General features: G+C 32.3%; 2 protein-coding genes and 1 long non-coding RNA gene across 3 annotated transcripts in view; all 3 read right to left on the reverse strand.

Moving 5' to 3' along the window:
* Window positions 1-5,421, reverse strand: part of LOC143076921 (uncharacterized) — a 38,506-nt gene extending 33,085 nt beyond the window's left edge. Inside the window, exon 1 of the mRNA XM_076252819.1 lies at window positions 5,340-5,421. The gene's annotated coding sequence lies outside the window, so the exon portion shown is untranslated. The remainder of the gene's footprint in view (window positions 1-5,339) is intronic.
* Window positions 1-24,117, reverse strand: part of LOC143075832 (fibrinolytic enzyme, isozyme C-like) — a 125,697-nt gene that overhangs the window by 92,077 nt on the left and 9,503 nt on the right. The gene's annotated exons all lie outside the window — the stretch shown is intronic.
* On the reverse strand, window positions 13,777-21,165 carry LOC143075829 (uncharacterized). Its single transcript, XR_012978427.1, has 4 exons — window positions 21,034-21,165; window positions 19,387-19,448; window positions 18,233-18,304; window positions 13,777-15,211 (listed from the first exon to the last, which is right to left on the reverse strand). It is a non-coding gene; the product is annotated as an uncharacterized LOC143075829 (long non-coding RNA).

The following is a 24,117-nucleotide window of genomic DNA, read 5'->3' on the forward strand; positions in this document are numbered from 1 at the left end:
TAACGTAGAAGTTTAAATTACGCATCTTTTATAAGGATCATTCTAGAAAGTTCCAATCATTCTGTGATTGTTCCAGTGATTCCTAAACTGCATAGTTATAAGATTATTTGGTAAACAACTATCAGGCCATACAACACAAATTAGGCCAACATAAATAAACATAATAATTACAATATCATAACAATGTACGCTACAAATGTACGACGTTCATGTGTATGCATTTACTAGACTTATCACAATACAATGATTTAAGAATATAAATTGTAAGTTATTGTTTATCAGCATATATTACGGATTACAAATGTGTCGAGGTTTGTGATTGGGTAACAACACAAAAATGTCAGTATATATTCTGAAAACCGCCGGGGTATATACGACATTTTTATTCCCGATTGGAACCTCAAAAACGTCATCATAACACCGGTTACTATGTGACGTAGTCAAAAGCTATACAGAACACTAAGGAATGTCAGAAGCTCTAAGAGGGAAAGTAATGAAGTGTTTCAGTCAATGATACTTTTTTAATACAAAATCACGCAATTTATACTTTTAATACTTATATTTAATGTTAAAAGTGTTATCATAAATTATTACATACACGAAAAAATTATAATCACAGCAAATAAGAAAATCCATCACGTATGCCGAACATATCAGGTTTTTTTTTAATATATGTGTTGTAAAAAACAAAGCCACACACACATACAAACACAAAATAGGATATCTCAAAACTTTATTGAAACTATTTTTTAACGAAAAAAAAATTGCCAAGATTAAAAAAGGTGCATTAAAATGGATTACTCAAAAATGTTTAAGAAACAACAAACATGTAATAAATATACATGCTGCATTGTGAATGTTAAACAAATACCTGCACTGCAAAATAACCTTAAGTCAGGGGTAATCCGTAATATATGTGTAATTCAGGTCTCAGACAGGGTATATACTGTTTAAAATTTATGGGCTAAACGTTACGAGTTAGAAAGTAACATTTGTAAGTTAATGTCGGTTGACAATTGATTCTTGAAAAATAATAGATCTACTCTGCCATCACACATAAATTACTCACTCGACAAAAAACTTTCTACAAAATATGTAGGTTAAATCTTCAATCAATATTACAATGGGATAAACATATTACAAGACATCAAAAGCAATTTTGAATTTTCTTTTTTTTTCGCAGATAACTTTTAATAGGCTCATCTAAATTCAAAGCTAACGTTTCACCTCCAAACGTTTTCACAGCACAGCTTCATTCACAAATACAATAATAGATTTCAATTGATACCAACTTAAAACAAGACGACTAAGATACATACTTGTTTTCTTTCACTATATTATGCATAAAATTATCGCAGTCCATACATGTAAAGTTTTGATTCCTTTAGATATGATAACAAGACATAGCAATTCACAATCATTTAAACAACTAGTACTTATGAATATACATTTGATCCGCGTACAACTGTACATTTGAATCCATTGTCACAACAATTTGTATCATTCGGTTCAGTAGAGAGGTTTAAGAGTGTGATATCCGAATATACTCTGACTTCTATTTTCTACCATTAACTTTTCTGGTTATGAATATGGTTTTATCTGAATGTACTTTATCAAAAGTAAATTTATAGTTTTTAATTTGATTTTTCTATCTTGCTAATGACAAATTAAATTTTTATAGTTGATGCCCGGCATATAATCTCCAATTACTTATAAACGTTTGCTATATACTGCAGAAGAAGAAATAGATTAACACTAAACATCCCTTTGCAATTCTTGAAAAAAAGTCTGTTAGATGTAATTAAATAATAGGTTGAGTTTTTGAGGTTTTTTTCTTATTCTTAACGCGTATACACATCTTTCAATTGATTTCACGGGTTTTTTTTTGTTTTTTTTCATTTTATTTCCAATAACTGGCTATTGTTATCAATACCTCAAACTTTATTTTTCCATTTTTTTGTTGTATTTATTCATGTTTAAACATATTATTTAAATAGATTAAGGTGGTACCTAACACTACAGGGAGATAACTCTGTAAAATCAGCTAACCGTTTTAGTTACGTTGTGTTGATAAGGGAATATTAAACTTATCAATGATCAAAATTCAGTGTTTGTCAAACTGCTATATAACCAGTGAATTTTTTTTGATATAGTGGTTGGTTCCAATTTTTTTAAATATTTATATTTTTGTCAAAGTAAATACATTGCCAAAAGTTTATGAAAACTAAACGAGCCAAATTAATGTTAGTGAAGGTGTTGGGTACCACCTTAAGTCCCAATTCTTGGCATATATGCATGTACTATGTGTAATATCGATAAGTTTGACTTAATAATTTTCAGATTTTCGTAATTTACAATCAGTACGTCTGGTTGAAGACCTATGTAATACGGATGGTTCCCTTTTACAATAATAATTATTGATCTTTAATTTTCTACCATAGTCATTAAACATCATGCGCAATTAAACAAAACGAAGTGTTAGATAAAGCATGAAAGAGTTTCATATGCATAGCATGGATATGGAGATCATTCAATCCATCAAATCATTTTTTTTTCAAAAAGATTTTTAAGCTTTTTATAAGGTCCAAGAAATCATATTTCCACAAAAATCTCAATTTCTAAAAGGGAAATATAATCGTCTTATCCTGGTTGTTATTTATCATCAAACTTTAATTTAAGTATGAGAAAAGATATGTTGTACTTGCAAATGAGACAATTCTCAACCTAAAGACAAAAAAACATAAGTTAAAACAACCATTAGTCATCATATGGCTTAAACAAAGACATATCAAATACCCCATAGTCAGCTATAAATGGCCACGAAATGGCAAATGTGAAACAGTACACACGACATAAAGAACCGCCCGATGTATTTAAAAAAACAAGAACGAAACACAAATACAGCAACAAAAGACAACTACTGCATTCCAGGCTTCTGGGCTTCTGACTTGGGACACACGCATAAAAAGCTGGTGTTATAGTACATCATATGAAAATACATTTCAAATCATTTAAAAAGGGTTTAACTTCTCCAGATTGATACAAAGCAGTAATAAAACACAGACCTGACGTGTACAATATTTATACATTTCTACAACAGAACAAACCCTTAGAATAGACCAGAGAGTACTCGGAGTTGCTCATCACTAGTTCATTCCAATAACAACTTATAAAAATACATTTATCTACTGTAACACAAAAGTATCAATCAGCACAAATTCAACATCAATTAATGTTAGTGTAAAGCCGTCATAATCAGTCAGGGAAAAACTATTTTTATTATTTGGACAAAGTATTACAAAAAACATTATGTTAATGATTTATCTAAAAAAAAACGATTAACGAAGAACTGACCTAAAATAAGCAAATACATGAAGCCCCAACAAGTCACTAGACATTAACTAAGTAATACGTACATGTATATGATGTTACTTTTTCCTAATGATTCTTAAAAGATATTTGAATTAAATTTTTAAGGAAAAAGAACATACGCTTTGGTACAATTTACTATATATTAACACCGAAACGATATTCACATATGAAAATCAGGCTAGATATTTATATTTACACTTCGGTTCTATTGTTTTACTTCATATTTTCGGAAATACGTGTACATTAAATAGATCTATTGTTACAAATAACAATGGATTTTGACCACAGGGTATGCGGAGCGGGGTTTCTGGAAACCCCTGCTTCTACATCCCGCAATCAAAGTCCATTGTTATTCGTAACAATAGAAATTGATTATTCTTTAAATAGCATAAACATAAGAAATTACTGATAGTGTTCAACACATATTGTTTCAAGATATCAACAATTTTTTTTTTAAAAATAGCGAAAAAAAATGTTAAACATCTATTTTGAATACAAAATAATCCTTTATTATATAATTACTCCTTTGCTGAAAGTAATATTTTCTATCCCAGTCATATGTCTCTATTCTAAAGCATTGCTATTATTTTCCCCAAAAAGGGGGATACTTACTTTCGCCCCCCCCCCCCCCCCCCCCCCCGTTATCAAGTGCCCGATCAGGGGTAGGGGTTCCGCGGATTTGCCCCGATTTGTAAGATCCATTTATTTAAATGGTTGAAACAACAACCCCTTTCTGTTGAGTTGGGAACCTCCAGATGGATCAGCCCCTGCCCCCAAAAGAGAGAGTTATGAAATATTAAATATGTATCTTTGTATGTTGAGCGTGTCTGTTAGTCGGGTTTCTATTGCAGACAAACTTATCCCTTTGTAAGTCCGAATATAAATGTTTATTTATTCCAGAGAAGTTTTTTTCTATAAACCGTAACATAAAAATTATAGTTATGATTACCTTTATTAAACTGATAAAGGTAAGTACTTTGGGTTATAATATTGCCTTTGTCTTAAGGCTCTTCTACCAAATCCAGAGCTTGCAACAAAATGTCTTCCGTTTCAAACCCTTCCATATTGACAACTGCATACAAGGAGCATGACGTATTTTTTGTTTGTAAATAAGAATATACGATACGGTCAACCTTGTCCTGCTGATCCATATTAACCCATGGATTCAATTGGAATATGCAAAACAACCTTGACATTGGTAAAATATACTCACTTTTCAAAGTTTGAACGAAGATAACTAAAAAAGGTTACTAGTTTCATGTAATAAAAAAAAATCTTATAAATCATGTTTTGATATTGTCAATAAAATATATATGCTATCGGGTTTTTTTTTTATTTCATAATCAATGTTAACAATATAGAGTTTGGAATGGGTTGTAAGTTAGTTATAAACCTCGGGATACGGCGTGTCTGGATCCGGAGGCCGGAGGGGTTTCTTATCCAGACACGCCGTATCCCTCTGTGTATATCCAGACACACCTTTACATCGGTGTATAACTATTACGTATTTCATTGTTCAACATGTGCAGGTATTTTTATTGTGTGGATCTTATTTAAGATACATTTAAACCCATTTACCTTTCATGTCTAGTCAGGTGTGTCCATTATACGCTTTACAAAATCTATTTTAAATTTGTTTTGTTTAAAAGATATTTATTCAGGTTAGCGTAATTTAAAGTATTTACATAGTTGGTTTTCACACCACTTTCTTTTTAAACAAAGAAAGAGGGTATTGAGATAGTGGTCTTTTATTTGTGTATTCTTAAAACATATGCGACATGTAGATTCGAATTGGAAAATATCAGAAATTGGCGTTACTTACCTGTACTCAAACAGTCACGAAATCAGAACAAATATTGTCACATTAATGTTTAGCTTTTCGATGAATTGTGTAGTTATTTAACGTATGCATATTTGTTCAGGAACAACAATCGCTACACAGTATTGACAAAAATTCTTATACTTACTATCAAGGTTTGCTAAACTCTGTTAGTCCTTTCCAACTGAAAACATCTTTCATTTTGTTTTAATTGCACGCATCGACTTTTTAAATGTTAACTTCCATGTATGTCACATGACTAGCTAGGTTATTTCCCTTTATGATGTGTATAATGATTGTACTGTTCCAGACTAGTTACTATAAAACTAAAGCTACTACTATTACAACTTTATCAAATGGTTTATTGAGTGAGGAAAAGTAGTAAGCGACATTTTTAACAAATACTTAGAAAAATTAAACATATTAGCTCTACTTTTTTTAAAACAAAATTAGTCTCCGCGTAATAACTGAATATAAATAATATTATAATATCCTGGAAATAAAATATCATAAAATCCTTGGAATGCAGCTTGCTGATAATTAGTAATTTTGAATGGAAATTGCTATTTTTGTTGGTCATTTTTTAATCTGTTAAAAAAGAGAATATATTTCGCTTAATTTAAGAGTCATTGCTTCTAACTCAAGTTAGTTCAGAATGCATTTTCCTGAATTACAGCCATTAAATTAATTTAAACAGAGTGTTTTATACAACGGGTAGAGCACCGGTATTCCTGAGTATAAAATATTACTAATTTTTTCTAGGTAAGTAGAGTTTGAAAGGCATATCAGAAAATTGTTTTTGGCATCAAATCTTTATTTACCATTTGGCTAAAATCTTATCAGAAGATATCATCTTTTAAGGCGAAGTGTACGTAATTGCACGCCTCTAGCGGAATACGGGATTAAAAACGTTCGTCGTTAGTTACGCAAGTTATCTCCCTTACTCCAAGAAAGGACACACGAAAGAGAAACTACTTTCTGCGGTCTATAATGAATCCAACAAGCACTCCTATGCTGTCTTAAACCTCATAGAAATTATCTAAATAACTCCAATTAGAAATCACAGCATTCTGTACGTTGTTCTGTGTGCAGCCTGAATTAAAAACACTTGTTTTTTTTTTGTTTTAGACGCGTAGGAGAAGGCATTTCGTATATTAGGCCGTTTACTCGATTAAATTGTTTAACGCTGTCATAGCAGGTTTTATAGCTGACTATGCAGTATGGGCTTTGTTCATTGTTGAAGGCCGTACGGTGACCTTAAGTTGTTAATTTCTGTGTCATGTTGGTAAAAATTGTATAAATTACAACAATAACAAAAACTAATCACTAATAACTATACAAAGCATGGGGAGAATATCCCAACTTCGAAAAGTTTGCAATCTCAAGGAACCATAACTCTGCATGAACGATTAAACATTTTTTACAGGAAAGAAAAATTGAATTGAATTGTCCATCATGCAATTGCCGACTGCACTATTATTAATATAGTAACGTTAAAATATAATGGTACACAAATGCATCAACATTATATATAAATGTAACTGTAATATACAAGCATCAATATAATATATAACAATAAACAAGACAATACTGGTTTGTATCACTACAATATATTATAAAAGCTATTACGGTGAGGTTGAATTCTCGGTCATTGATTTATCACTCTCGCGAATTTGCCCCAGAAAAAAATACATCTGAACTTCCACCTCACATTCAGGTATAAGATGTGACTTTTTCTTCTGCGACAATCAAGTGCTTGTCGGACCATACGATGTTCAGTACTTCAGTACTTTGATTAAAATTAACGCTGCTGTGAATACACAAATATATTCAGGGGAAATTTACCCTACATCAAATACTATTGTGATATTGTAAGAAAAAAAATTATTAAATGAAGACAAATTTAGCCTATATTTCATAAGACTGCATAATTCATACCTGTCTTAGGTCTTTCAGCTTTGTAGCCAGAATTTACATGAACATTCCTCATGTCTCTGGCAAGTCCTGTCATGGATTCCAGTGACGATTGGAGCTGCTGAACAGTTTCCTCATCTAATTCTGCTCTCCCATTTTCAAGTTTAGTTGTGGCATCTCCAATCAGTATTTCAACTTCCTCAAAATTATTTAATAGAGCTGCTCCGTTAATCCATAGCAATATTTGATTTAGTTCATTCTTTATTTCAGACATCTTTTTTTTTTTTACATTCCGTTTGTAATCAGGGAGGGCTTATTGAGTTTAGAAATATATAAATCAAAACTCTTTGGTGATGAAGATTTTAATTTTTAATATTAGAAAATGATTTTTTAATATTAGAAAATGAATTTCTAATATTAAAAAATGAATTTCTAATATTAGAAAATGAGTTTCTAATATTAGAAAATGAATTTCTAATATAAGAAAATACTTTCGAATTTCTAATATTAATAAATGATTTTTTAATATTAGAAAATCATTTTCTAATATTAAAAATTGATTTTCTAATATTAGAAATTGATTTTCTAATATTAGAAATTGATTTTTTAATATTAGAAATTGATTTTCTAATATTAAAAATTCATTTTCTAATATTAAAAAATCGTTCTTTTCTTTTCTAATATTAAAAAATGATTTTTTAATATTAGAAAATGATTTTTTAATATTAGAAAATGATTTTTTAATATTAGAAAATGTTTTTTAAATATTAGAAAATGATTTTCTAATATTAGAAAATATCTCTTTTTGTCCACTTTGGCTTGCCATAATTTCGTGTTTATGATATCAACAGAAAGAAAAAACGCCTCACAACAAAATTATAAACAAATAAACAAATAAACATGTAACAATTTTTCTTCTATTGATATCAAATTAATATCGTTTTAAAAAGCCGTAGTCTTGAACGAAAAACACAGTACTCAACGTAAAGTTTTATAATAGGTTACAAATAATTAATGAAAGACGTGTGAATTTAATTGTTTAATTAAAAATACGTTGAAATGTTCGTATTTTGTGCAATTGAAATTTAAGGACATGATTTATATTCATTCGGAAATCAGACGATACAAGAGAATAATTTGACCACTAGTAGTGCAACACTTACAGGTCGGAAGAACAAAGACGGAAAACAAACAAAAAATAAACAAATTAGGCCCCAAAAATTATTCAGTAACTTAAAAGTTGTCTCACTCTAACATTTATCTTAAAATAAGTAAAAATTATGTCATTCAACTCCCAGTTTTCAACTTTTTCTACATGTGCAGAAAATAAACACAGGTGTCTTCTATTCCGTCCGCAATTTATGGGAAAATTAAATCTAAATTTAGAACCATATTGAAATTGAAAGTACACATGTAAGATAAAATATAACATGTCATTTCTTCTTTCACAAATTCCAATTTCGAAGAGATATATAGCGAAATCTGTTTTCTTTTATTGTGCCTGTGTGTATCATTCAAAATTAGAGAATGTAATTTTGAAGTATCAAGTCTCAATTCAAGATTATGAATGAATAGAATATAGAATTACGGAGGGGAGGGGAGTATGACCTTTATCGGAAATCCGGGATCGGGTGTTTTTAAGCTCGGGATTTCGGGATTGACCCTTTCGGGATCTGGGAATTCTATTTCCGAATTTCGGGTAGTCGGGATTAAATTATTTTTAAATTCAGGACCTCAGGATGTCGTGTTTTTAACCCCAGGATTTCGGGATCTGGATCCCTCCGTCCCTCCTCCCTCTATTATGGTTAAAGAAAAGAGGTCAGGGAAGTTTTGTGATACTTGTAACTGCAATTTAATATTTAGTGGAATGAGAGGTGAAATGTGTTCAGACTATTACATTTGGATTTTTTAAAAATTTAACCCAAGTTTACTGCAAGGGGTGTTTAACGACCTCGATGATTACCCATGAGGATCTCGCACTCGATCAGCTCTAGGTTTTCACCTAGTTCATGATCATACAAGAATTGAGAAGCCTGTGGTTTACAAGTCTCATAATATGAGACTTTGGAGTTCATATAATTTACATTCACCGGTTTTTTATTGAATATTTCAAGGCTTTTTGGCTATCAATGTTGAACCCCCCCCCCCCCCCCCCCCAATAAAAAAAAATTGATTGGATAAAATGAATGGATTACCGCCCCTATTTCAAACTAAAGTCCAATGAACTGACTGGTATTCGAATTTGTTAAAAGAAAAAAAATGGTATCTCTATTGGTTCAATGCCGTAATGCCGAAAAACAATAATTTGTTTCCGCGAATTCCGAACAGCTAGAAATATACTCCCGAGTTTCAATTTGAGTAACTCGAATAATTCAAGCCCTTTCCATGTCCGATTTTCTCCCACACAAGAAATGTAGCATTCGTACGTTAGCTAAATAATACGACTGAATTTTTCGGGTTACAATTTGTGTAAATCCCGAATGCACATAAAAGTAAAGGTCTAGCCCGACTTTCGGGAAAGGACTGTTGTAGATTTCAGATTGATTTCTAGAAATAAAAATCATACAAAAATGTTTCATGCAAATATTCGTCTTCAGACGTGTAAAGTTATACAACGGTTACTAGTCGGTCTGGATTGTGATACAAAGAAGCGCATGCAATGCATAAAATATATAATATCGTGGCTCAGGGATGTGTTGAACTATAGAGATGCTTATGCGGCACAAAGATAAGATTAATTTACCCAAATGTACTAAGAATTACCACACAACTTAAATTTACTTAAATATTGATTTGTTATCCTGTGCCAGACAGATGGCTGATATTCTGAGAAGAGACCTTGATGAAATGAAGTTTTATGGGAACAAAGATTTTGAAAACACGCCGCAGTGTTTAGATTTTATCAAAAATAAGGCACCAACTTTGAAGGTCGAAAAAAAGCTCTAGTTCATAATGAAGAAAATGTCAACCGTTTTCTAGCTTGGCGATCTCCGCACGCACCCGAATATAAAAGACAAATACAATACAATAGTACATAAAACGTAACATAAAGAACTAAAGACCGAGCAACACGAACTCCAACAAAACGGTATATCTATAATACTAAAATTACGAGGTCCAATTTGTCAGCCGTCATCGGGTAAAAACCACAAATCAAAGAATTCAACTCTATATATAACTAATATAGGACAATGGTGTAGATTAAAAATTACACCACTCCAGACCCTTTTGTTTTCCACATAATTAATATTGCCAATAATTAACAAGTTCCGGGTCTAATCCGATACCGATACCAATAGTATATTCACTAGTTAGCTATTACCTTATCTGTACGTTCCGCATTTGACAGGCGCACCACCAAACGGTGTATTTAGGATTTTGCTATATACACGGGTCATAATCAAAGGGCTGACACTACTAAATTCAATCATTGTCAAATTGTTCCCTATTGTAGCTTTATTCAGTAATCAGCAAGACTTTCTAAGATAACTAATATAGGACAATGCTGTTGATTAAAAAATACCCCATTCCTGGATAGCCTGGACCTTTTGTTTTCCAAATAATTAAAATATTTCCAATAATTGATAAGTTCCAAGTCGACGGGTTCAAACAGACAGATTTGAAAGCAGAGAAAACTGTGTATCTTATAATCGACATGATTTTATCAGATGACAATACCAATTACTAAAATAAGGCTTAGGCATAGTTATATACTTTAATTCAGTCACGGACCCGCGATATCACGGGTGTACTTATATTTCATACAATTATAGAACTATATGAAGCGTCGTAACTGTTGCGGCGACGTCAATAACGTTGTCGTTGTTTTTTGTTTTTTTACACTCAAGATTCAACTTTAACAGGGTATAGCTTGAAAAATAGCACGGTTGCTAAGGACTTTCTTTGCACCAATCGATTCCTCAAACATTTTAGAATAGTCTCATAAATTAAAAAAAAATCGATTGTCTAATAAAATAGAAAATCTTGGAAATGTAACAATTCCTGCCGAATTTCACGATTTTCCCTATATATCCTTTGTAATTTTGGTGTATGATGCTGTTAACTTCAACAGCTCGTATCTCAAAAACGAAAACGGTTACCCCCTTTTTTTATTTTAATTTCCGATTTATTTTTACAAGCAGAATCTATATGTAAATTTTTTAAAAAATCCATTGTGTAGTTTAATTACGTATACTTCGCCTTAAATGAGTTCTAAACTCGGGATTTCATTTTTAGCTCACCTGGCCTAAAAGGCCACGTGAGCTTTTCTCATCACTTGGCGTCCGTCGTCGTCGTCGTCGACGTCGTCGTCGTCGTCGACGTCGTCGTCGTCGTCGTCGTCGTCGTCGTCGTCTGTCGTCGTTAACAATTTTTCAAACATCTTCTCCTCTGAAACTACTGAATGGATTTGAATGAAACTTAACATGATTGTTCCTTAGTATATCCTGCACAAAATGTGCGCTTCGATTTTTGATCCGTCAAAAAACATGGCCGCCGTTACTTAAAATAGAACATAGGGGTCAAATGCAGTTTTTGGCTTATATCTCAAAAACGAAAGCATTTAGAGCAAATCTGACATGGGGTAAAAATGTTCATTAGGTCAAGATCTATCAGCCCTGAAATTTTCAGATGAATCAAACAAACCATTGTTGGGTTGCTGCCACTTAATTGGTAATTTTAAGGAAATTTTGCAGTTTTTGGTCATTATCTTGAATATTATTATAGATAAAGATAAACTGTAAACAGCAAAAAAGATCAGCAAAGTAAGATCTACAAATAAGTTAATAAGACCAAAATTGTCAATTGACCCCTTAAGGGGTTATTGTCCTTTAATGACAATTTTTCACAATTTGTTCATCATATTTGCTAACTTTAAAAAATCTTCTCCTCTGAAACTACTGAATGGATTTGGTTAAAACTTAGCATGGTTGTTCCTTAGATTATCCTGCACAAAGTGTGTGCTTTGATTTTTGATCCGTCAAAAAACATGGCCGCCGTTACTTAAAATAGAACATAGGGGTCAAATGCAGTTTTTGGCTTATATCTCAAAAACGAAAGCATTAAGAGCAAATCTGACATGGAGTAAAAATGTTCATTAGGTCAATATCTATCAGCCCTGAAATTTTCAGATGAATCAAACATCCAGTTGTTGGGTTGCTGCCACTTAATTGGTAATTTTAAGGAAATTTTGCAAGTTTTTGGTCATTATCTTGAATATTATTATAGATAAAGATAAACTGTAAACAGCAAAAAAGATCAGCAAAGTAAGATCTACAAATAAGTTAATATGACCAAAATTGTCAATTGACCCCTTAAGGGGTTATTGTCCTTTAATGACAATTTTTCACAATTTGTTCATCATATTTGCTAACTTTAAAAAATCTTCTCCTCTGAAACTACTGAATGGATTTGGTTAAAACTTAGCATGATTGTTCCTTAGATTATCCTGCACAAAGTGTGTGCTTTGATTTTTGATCCGTCAAAAAACATGGCCGCCGTTACTTAAAATAGAACATAGGGGTCAAGTGCAGTTTTTGGCTTATATCTCAAAAACGAAAGCATTTAGAGCAAATCTGACATGGAGTAAAAATGTTCATTAGGTCAAGATCTATCAGCCCTGAAATTTTCAGATGAATCAAACAAACCATTGTTGGGTTGCTGCCACTTAATTGGTAATTTTAAGGAAATTTTGCAGTTTTTGGTCATTATCTTGAATATTATTATAGATAAAGATAAACTGTAAACAGCAAAAATGATCAGCAAAGTAAGATCTACAAATAAGTTAATATGACCAAAATTGTCAATTGACCCCTTAAGGGGTTATTGTCCTTTAATGACAATTTTTCACAATTTGTTCATCATATTTGCTAACTTTAAAAAATCTTCTCCTCTGAAACTGCTGAATGGATTTGGATGAAACTTAGCATGATTGTTCCTTAGAGTATCCTGCACAAAGTGTGTGCTTTGATTTTTGATCCGTCAAAAAACATGGCCACCGTTACTTAAAATAGAACTTAGGGGTCAAATGCAGTTTTTGGCTTATATCTCAAAAACGAAAGCATTTAGAGCAAATCTGACATGGGGTAAAAATGTTCATTAGGTCAAGATCTATCAGCCCTGAAATTTTCAGATGAATCAAACAAACCATTGTTGGGTTGCTGCCACTTAATTGGTAATTTTAAGGAAATTTTGCAGTTTTTGGTCATTATCTTGAATATTATTATAGATACAGATAAACTGTTTATAGCAAAAATGTTAAGCAAAGTAAGATCTACAAATAAGTCAATTTGACCAAAATTGTCAATTGACCTCTTAAGGAGTTATTGCCCTTTAAAGACTTTTTTCACAATTTGTTCATCATGTTGACTTACTTTAAAAAATCTTCTCCTTTGAAACTGCTGTATCAATTTCAGCCAAACTTAGGCTAAATGAGTTTTAGAGTTTCAGAGTATCTAGTGTAAATTTTATATTTCATTTCCTTGTATGTCAAGAAACATAGCTCCTATGGCTAAAATAGAACATAGGAGAAAATGATTTTTTTTTTGCTTTTGAAGAAAATAGGACGATTCAAAGAACATTTAAATAAATTGAAAAGCCAAAATAATCATTGATATGAGATTAAACCAAAAAAATTCAGGTGAGCGATTCAGGCTCTTGAGAGCCTCTTGTTTTCAAAGTAATGTCAGATAACACGTTTTTGTACTAATCTGATTTTGCTTAGATAAATGTTTTGGTGTTACTTTTATCAGAGTTCTAAAAGGGTGATCAAGTACGTTTGTTCTTCAAATATATCCTAACCTCATGCTCAATTGATATTTCAGTCTAATGTAACATAGATGTCAGACATAAAAACGACACAACTAACCAATATGTTTAAAGATATTCGCAATCTTCTTTCATAAACAAAATATTCGAGTGCCATTCAATCCCTACATTGCTAAACAGTATTAGATTCCCTTTATGATAGTTGATGTCAAATAAGTATGATACCGTTTACTGTCTAGGAAACAACGTTACTATAAGTTAGATAACAACAAAAATTCAGTTGTCTAGATGTTTGATCTGACTATTAGTACATTTGTTTTGTAATATGTCTCCTGCACATGTATTTATAGGATTGTTCATTTCTAGGTAATCACTCAAAATATCAACACGTTGAACGTGCGCATTGTGTTCGTCACTCGCCCCTACATACAACCTCTGACTTGTATCTGTGTACAGTGATTTATCGGTGTAGTCGGTGTCATCGTTGTCTTCATTTAGTAATTTCTCTGAAACTCCACGACAAGCCTCCCCTATTGTTTGTCCAAATAATAAATTTTCATTGAGCTGTCCTTTTTCATTATCTATTCCATCTGTTTCCTTCCTATTTAGCAATTCGATAGATTCTATTTCCTCACTGACTTTATTTCTACAGTCCTGTATCTCATTGTTCTCACTCAAATCAATATTCTTTTCATTCGACGTTTTTGTTGCTTTCTCATATTCGTGATTTTGTGTACTTTGGTCTTTTTGCAGTTGTTGATAAACGTGAGCATATTTATAACTAGAATTCATTTCTTCCGTCGACTCAGATCCAGACGAGCTCTCAGAGCTTTTTATGAACATGAACCGTCACTTCATAGTCATCTGATATCAGTTGCCTTTCACGAAGACGTTGGTATGGATTGATATATCCTGTATGCTCGATTATACTAGGGTCAAAGTTCGAGGAATCGCTAGAACTGGATTCCTTAAATGTGCTTGGGTTGTCTGTTTCTTCCTCTGCAAAATATGGATCAAGATAACTTGAGGTATCATCCTGACTACTTGCTGATTTATCAGTATGCGCCTTTGATACAGTTGCATTCATATTTTTTAATGGATGTATTACTGCGGTGTCATTGTTGTCCTCTCCTATTAAGTGCTCGTCAATTTCATCGTATATTTCGATGTATGCTGGTTCAACTATAACTGGCCTCAATTCTATACCATCCCCTCCATTTAGCCTTGGTATGTTAATTGAAGATCGTTTTCGGTAGGAACGAACAAAATGACTTAATCCAAAAATTATCAGAAATCCAATAACACAAAGTGTGTAAACAATCAATTCCATGTTTGAAGGACCTACAAGATCAACAAAATAAGGCGTTATGATAAAATAGCAGAACTCATGAGGAGTAAAACATTAAAAGTTCAATGACTCAGAATTTTTGACATAACAGAAAAAAAAAACATATATAGTGGAAGAACAAATATTGTGCTGACGTCATTAGTTTCTGCACAAGTTAAAATTGAGAATGGAAACGGGAATATGTCAAAGAGACAACAAACCCACCAAAGAACATACATCAACCGAAGGCCACCAATGAGTCTCCAACGCAGCAATAAAATACCGCATCTGGACTAAAAATAGAAAACACAACATACAAGACTAATAAAGGTCAGAAGCTCCTGACTCGGGACCGGCGCAAACATGCAGCGGAGTTAAAAATGTTATGTGAGATCTCAACCTTCCCAATTACCTCTAGTCAATGTTTTTATCTATATGACTATGAAGGTTTATTCATCATCGATCGGTTTTTCATTTTACAAATACATTTCAGAGATCTTCGGTGAAATATTGATATTTTGTATATTGTGTATTTTGTTTTGTTTTTGAGTACTTCTACTCTGAATTGTTTTAGAAATGTTTAATTGGTTTATCAAATTAACTTACGTAATATGTTTTGTCTTGTTTTGCAGCTTTCAATTATAAAACACACAGAAGAATGCATTTCAAATCTGTAATTATAAGAATGCTACCAAGTAGATGTCATGGTTTACTACTCTTAATTGTGTTATTATACTAAAGCTGATGTTTAAAAAAAAGCAAAAGGAAATGAAACTGCTAGTTGGGAATATTGCATTATGGTTTGCGTTCCCGAACGTCCTATAAATAGTATTATTAAAACCTTTTCGATTACATAAAAGTCTTTAAACATAATTTAATTAATCACTAGTTTGTTAGAGACGTTAAACTAACAAATTATCACGAGTCACCTTTACGAACAAGGGGTGATTTTTAAAAACTATATATTATTACAGAAAATGAATTTGACAAACTGTGTGCACGTCTTTGAATATAGATAGGCCCTATTTCAAAAGTTCCTTATTCAGATTACCTAAGCCGTATTTGGCACATTTTTGGGACATTAAGGGTCCCCAATGCTCTTCGCCTTTGTACTTGTTTTGGTTTCTAACTAAACAAATTTATCTGAGCGTCACTGATGAGTGGTTTAGCATAAAAATGAAGACAACAACCCGACTTAAGAGCAGATTTCAGCCGTCGGCCACCAACACAGCGAGAAAAATCATTTGATTCCCACAAAATGCATATATAATCTCTAAATTTAAGTTGTTTAAATCAAAACGGTTTTTGTTCTCTTATTGTGGGCCTTTTCACTACTACTTAAACTACACCCGGATTTAGAGTATCATAATTACGGAATACAAATACTCCATATGTTCAAGCTTCATATAAGAAATAACATTACGGTGCAAACCAAAAGAAATTGTATAATGACATGTTTTATGCAACTACTGTGAATTCATTTATTTTCGTGGATTCCAATATTCTTAGTTTGAGGAAAACTTTTTGTGGATACTTATGTTTGTGGTTTCGGCAAAGTCTGCATACATTCCTTTGGAAAATTTGTAATTCGTTTGATATTTAAATTCGTGGTTCCCCAACACCCACGACATCCCCGAAAATTGGTATCAAACGAATATTAATGAATCCACAGTATATATGTAGGACTCAAATCTATGGGGGGTTCCAAATCTATGGCAGATTCCTAATCTATGGTAAATGTGACGTCATGCCATCCCAAATCTATGGCAGGTTTTTTTCAATCATAATCTATGGCAAGTTTTGAAGTTTCCTAATCTATGGCGGATTTTTAATGTTTCCAAATCTATGGCATTTTTTTTGCAAATGGAAAACAATTCAGTACATTTTCGGCCAATGACTTGTCTTAAGAAAGAGGAAATATACGACAACGGGAACAAAAAATTGAGAAAGGACATGGGGAATGTATCAAAGCGACAACAACCCGACCATACAGCAGACAACAGTCGAAGGCCACCGATGGGTCTTCAATGTAGCGTGAAACACCAGCAACCGGAGGCGTCCTTTAGATTGCCCCTTAAAAATATGTATACTATTTCAGTGATAATGGAGGTCATACTAAACTCCGAATTATACACAAGAAACAAAATTAAAAATCATACAAGACTAACAAAGGCCAGAGGCTCCTGACTTGGGACAGGCGCAAAATTGCGGCGGGGTTAAACATGTTTATGAGATCTCAACCCTCCCCCTATACCTCTAGCCTAAACATTTGTGAAATAAACATTCCATATAATGTTTAGCTAAAATAATTCATATGTTATAAATTCATAAAACTTTATACAGACTTCAAGATGAAATGATGTCCTCTGTAAAAAATAAACATTTAATTTGAACTTGGAATTTTTTAAATTATGGAATTTGGTTGATTTCTTGTTATTGATTTTTTAACAAATTCCATGCTGATTCTTTACTGAAATGTTATGTGCTGCGCACAACACTTTCTATTACAAATAAAATAGTATATTTTCAATAGAATGTACTGTGCCACGCACAACACTATCTAACCAAAATACATTGTATGGAAAGTGTTATTAACCGCTAAAAAGATTATAATACCAAATAAACATGGAATTTATCAAAAAAGTTTAAACACAAGAAATTATGTGAATTCCATAATTAAAAATAATTCCAAGTTCAAATAATAGCCTGTTATTTTCTTAATTTGTGCATGATTTATACGTGTTTCCTTTAATCCACCGGCAAATTTTTGTCAAGGAAATTAACTTCATCTTGAATGGTGTTCAAATCTATGGGTTCCGCCATCGTTAGCGGCGGCGAAGATGTAATATGGCGTTATTCTATTGTGACGTTATATGTTACTCTCTCCCCCAGATCTGCCATAGATTTGGAGAAAACAAAAAACTGCCATAGATTTGATTTGTTTGGCGTTTGTTACGGCACATTTACCATAGATTAGGAATCTGCCATAGATTTGGAACCCGCCATAGATTTGAGTCCTACATATATTTACTTACCATTACTGTTTGAAGCTTTGTCTCGGAACAGATAAGTGGTAGCAACATTCTGTGATGTTAAACTATATTCTACTAATAAAACAGTCTTATGTAAAAATGTATCCTTACAAACTTCATCAGCTTTATAAACAAACTGATTTTTATAGTCTTATGTTTTGGTTTCAATGATAGATTTTTCTAATGGAGGACATCGCTTTTTTTAAATGAAGTGCCATCAATGGTCTGAAAGGTTTTGTCCTGCCCAACGCACCAATTGTATGACAATAGTTTTCAAAACATTTAAACTGACAATCCTCTGACAATACTAAGAATACAGAATACATGTAGTTTTTGTTTTTATTTTCAATTTTTCAATGAACCATGGCAGGGATCTTTAATTTTTCATTGGATTGTATTTTTAGTTGTATCTTTTATAAAGTGTTGTCCAAACATAACATATGCCAATTAATGAGATTATTCGATATATAGCACCATTAACAGGAATATTCTTCATGTTGTTACGGAAAGGGCCAGTAGTCCAGTGGTTGTCGTTATTAATGGCTAGCATATTGTTTTTGGTAAATTGTTTAGTAGTAAATAATGTTTCTAGTTTAAATTGCTTCCCATTTCTCATTATGATGCCTGTTATTGCCGACTATATGGCATATGTTTAACTCATTGATTTGCTTATAATTGCTTAGATTCATATCATTTGAAATATTGTAGATATTTGTCTCATTGGTATTCATGCAACATATCCTCATTTATATCAGCTTCCAAATGCTACTCTCTGTACTAAGTCAAGCGTTTAATTTGTTTATAACCTACTTACCATAATTTCAAAAGAATCATAAGAAATATTACCGAATGCATTAAATTTTCATAAAGTATCTTTATTAAGTATTTGATTTCCGGCTAAAACAAAATTATTCTAACTGGCCGACAATTGCGAGTTAGTTATCAAATACAATATTTGAAACAAAACAAAAACATTTCTTCAATATTTTGTTTCTTTAAGGATCTGGATATGTAAGATCTTCCAGTTGTATATATGTTACGGTTGATTTACTAGTTTTTTGCTATAATATATTTCATACTAGACCATTCGTCTGTTTTAAATTTCATATTCAATATAGTTTAAAATATGTTAGTTCCGCTCTTATTAAAGTAAATACCTTTATTGCCGCCGTCTGTTGTTGTTACTGTCATTCTAATACATCCTACTTTTACATCGCACCTTGAAAACAAAAATGAGAACCGCAATCTCAAATGTGAGGCAGCTTTTAAATTTAAAAGATCAAGAAAATTAGAAATTTATTTCTGATTTATCCAAAATCAACTAGCTTCCATTCTGTGAATTTACCTTACACCTTATACTTTGTTAAGTATTACCATGGGTTTAACGTGCAACAGAAGAGGTATCAACTCAATGTCAGTAAGAAGATTAAACTGTTCCCACTGCTCGAGATGCTTCAAATTTCGAAAATAAATGTTTTTTCCGTTAATGTATGATTTTTTAATTCAGAATTTTCAAAATTCAAAATCGTAATTCCAATTTTGAAGAGTTGTTTTAACATAACTAGAGGCTCTCAAGGGCCTGTGTAGTTCACCTGACCCTACTATGGTTCCGGAAATAGATAAAAATCATAACAGATACCTTAAAAATGATTGAAACCAAATTTGAATTAATATATATTAGTCCCGTAAATTAATCAAAACATATATATGTTAAACTACTTCCCCCGCTGGCAGCCATCTTAGATGATGGATCTGCTTCAAAGTAACCACCCTTGATCAAGACTGCATAAGGAACATAAATGTCATGTTATATTCCCTTCCATTCAGTGCTTCTCTAACAGAAGACATTTGAATGTATTTCTCATAGATTTCTAGGTTAAACTAAGTACCCTGCTAGCAGCCATATAGAATGATAGATCGGCTTCAAAGTAACAACACTTGGTCAACATTCATTAAGGACCATACATGCCATGTGTGGTTCCATTCCATTCAGCAGTTCTCTAGGAGAAGTTCAAAGTGTCAAAAGTTAACGACGACGGACGACAAGTGATGAGAATTGCTCACTTCGCACTTCGGGCCAGGTGATAATAAAAAGAAACAACAGGTTATGACAATATATCAAATGTACTACCACTGCTTCGACAGCAATGAAGATAGACATCCGGTATTTTGGGTTACCACTGGCAATGCGTACGTGCGTGTATGCCTACATGGATTTTAACAAATGTGGTTATTGGTCATAATAAACTGTATTTGAAATATTTATTTCATTCATAATTTTTTTTTCTTACCCCTGAACTCAATAATCTTAGACAGTTTTTACAGAACACTTTTGACATTTCATTGATTTGAAGACGGTACATTGATTTGCAGAATATGGCATAGTGAAAGATGTTTGCAGTGCAAGCAACTCTCCCCTTACCAGAGACATGATTTCAACATATTTGAAAATGGGCTAGATTTACCATGATACAAAGCATCAAACACACAATAAAACGATAATGACCTGGAGTACCAATAAAGAAGTAATAACTGTTTATAATCAAAGATAATTCAAAGTCAACAACACATGATCAAAACAAGAAAGATTGACCTATATAAAGCACACAAGAAAACCAATTGAAAGTACAAATCTTAGAGCAAACAACCACATTTTCAAATGGATCAGATATTTGTGAATACTACGTATCTCACCATAAAATCGCGTCATCGTGATAGCTCTATGTATATCATGTGTTAAAATATATGAAATGATATGCATTAGCATTTATTATTATTTAAGGTTAGTCCTAAATATTAATTACCTCTCTGAATGATTGCATATACAATTGTTCAAGCATTTGTAGCCGTACTTGTTATCGTTGCATGGAAGGCATCGTCAGTCCTGCGGGGAAACAGTTCCAATTTCGCACGCTGAAATTGAGCCAAAATAATTTTTTACACAATAAACGGATTTAATTTTGTCTATTAGACTTTTAACCCAGTGTACGCCAATATTCGGAACTCATTTGCGCCACTTTACTTGTACACATGTACATCATTAATATTAATGATTAATATTTATTCTTATGTTTGGCTTAAAAAGTATTATATGTTCGGAGATATATTTCACCATGAAAATGAGCTTCTGGAGTATTGAAGTGCATTAGACAGTCCATGTACACAGAGAGAAGAAACATTATTGCTTTGCTGAATATTTAATACAAGAAAATAGAAGCTTTTGCTGATAACTTTTTTAGCCATGCACATATGTTGATGACACAGTGCTGTGATCCCACCATCCGTTTGGGCTGAAACTCTATCTATCAGTAATAGAACAGAAGTATTCCACAGGAATTATTATGAACTGTTTTATGTATTTCATCTTTAAATGTTTGTCTTTTTGGACAATAAAGTGAAGTTACAAGCTACTACATACATTAAATTGGGAAGTAGTATGGCGGTAAGAAGAAAGCATGTTTCCGAAAAGGAAATATTTGCCGTGTAAACTGCCGGTTCCAAGTCCGAATGAAGGAGGAGGGAAGTGATTTTTCTTCTATAAATGGCGCAATCGTATGTTTTATTTTTGGCGCAAATGATACTATGTAATTTTAAAACAGGTGGCGCAAACGTAGCATTGGACAAAAAAAGTTGTGGCGCAGAAGGACGCATTTTTGGCGCAAACGGATCTCTCCCATCTGCATGTAACTATTGTAAATTTTGATTGATAACTCCTAAAAATCAATACGTAAATGGCCTTAAATCCGAAAATGAAAGGTTTCAAATCCAAGTTTGATATATTTAAAACATTACTCGGCATATAATGAACGAATTTATTAATTTTGATCGGAGTTCTATGAATACATTTCACAAAGATTTTAACCATAAGTATAATAACCACTTACGTGTACACACTTCGTTGATATTTTGAAAGTTATAACAACATACATCATTTCTGTAAATAAGTATGATAATTAGAATATCGTAGCTACAATTTCCTCAATTTATGAGTATTTAGTATTTCTTGTTTGGTGTTACGCAAATGTAGCTGTTCAGTATAAAAGTTTTATAATTTAACGAACTCCAAGTAAAATTCAAAAAGGGTCAGTCAATAAAAATGGTCAAAATCAACCGATATGAATCAACTTTTCGACCGATTTTTATCATTCAAACTACAAAAAACGAGTACATGGATCCATTTATTTAAAATGGGAGAAGGTTTGATTACGTATGGAAATTATGTGTACCAATTATAATGAAAAAGTCATAATGCATGCTTATATTGGTGATTTTGAATCTGTTCAAAGTTTTGATTTTTCTACCCTGTATACCACATTGCCTCACATTCTCATTAAGAAAAAATTCACACACCTAATTAAATAGGCATTCAAAAAATCAGAATGTGAATATATATGTTCAAACTCTTTTAGGTCATTTTTTAATAGCAATAAACAAAAAAACTATGTTAATTGGACATGCTTTGATACTATATATGCCCTTGAATTTTTACTAGATAACATTTTTGTTCGCTTTGGGGATTCCGTATATCGTCAGATTATCGGAATTTCAATGGGGACTAACTGTGCACCTCTTATTGCGGACCTGTTTTTGTATTGTTATGAGTTACAATTTATGACAAAAATAAGCAAAGACCCATCGAAACAACATCTGATAAACAAATTTAATAATACTTTTAGATATTTGGATGATATTTTGGCTCTCAATAATGACTACTTCAGTATGTATATTAATGAAATTTATCCTGTTGAACTTTAAATAAAGCTAATACTAACAAGGACCACTGCCCTTTTCTCGATCTTGATATCTATATCACTAATGGGAAGCTGAATACTAAAATTTATGATAAAAGGGATGATTTTTCATTTCCTATCGTTAATTATCCGTTTTTAGATGGTGACGTTCCCTTGTCACCATCTTACGGTGTTTATATATCTCAACCTGTACGATTCGCTCGTGTATGTAACAATGTTTTAGATTTTAACGAGAGAAATTTATGTATTACTGAAAAATTATTACACCGAGGTTTTCGATATCACAAACTAGTCAAAACATTTACTAAATTTTATCATCGGTATAAAGACATCATTCGTAATGGCTCAACATGCAGACTTCTAATACGTTCAGGTATTTCACATCCAATTTTTTATGGTAATATTCTTTATAAAGCACAAAGGTGTCAGTATTCATCTCAGAAACTTACAAAACCTTTGAATAGACTTATTAAGAAGGGATATAATAACGATACTGTTGTCAAGTCATTAAAGATTGCATATTTTGGCGTTAAAATTGTGTCACTGATAAGGTCTTTGCATCGGAACTAAACACATTTATTCTAAAAACAGTTGTTGGTATACACGGGTTATGTTCTTCTCATATATGTTATGATGGTATGATACTAAACCTCTAACGGGAAGGATTGTGCCTGATGTTCATATGATGAAATCATAATCTTTCAGTCAGTTTAATTGAAGTCTGGAGCTGGCATGTCAGTAAACTGCTAGTAGTCTGTTGTTATTTATGTATTATTGTCATTTTGTTTATTTTCTTTGGTTACTTCTTCTGACATCAGACTCGGATTTCTCTTGAACTGAATTTTAATGTGCGTATTGTTATGCGTTTACTTAACTACATTGGTTAGAGGTATAGGGGGAGGGTTGAGATCTCACAAACATGTTTAACCTCGCCGCATTTTTGCGCCTGTCCCAAGTCAGGAGCCTCTGGCCTTTGTTAGTCTTGTATTATTTTAATTTTAGTTTCTTGTGTACAATTTGGAAATTAGTATGGCGTTCATTATCACTGGACCAGTATATATTTGTTAAGGGGCCAGCTGAAGGACGCCTCCGGGTGCGGGAATTTCTCGCTACATTGAAGACCTGTTGGTGACCCTC

The sequence above is a fragment of the Mytilus galloprovincialis genome, chromosome 5 (genome assembly GCF_965363235.1).
Source record: "Mytilus galloprovincialis chromosome 5, xbMytGall1.hap1.1, whole genome shotgun sequence".
Classification (NCBI taxonomy): domain Eukaryota; kingdom Metazoa; phylum Mollusca; class Bivalvia; order Mytilida; family Mytilidae; genus Mytilus; species Mytilus galloprovincialis.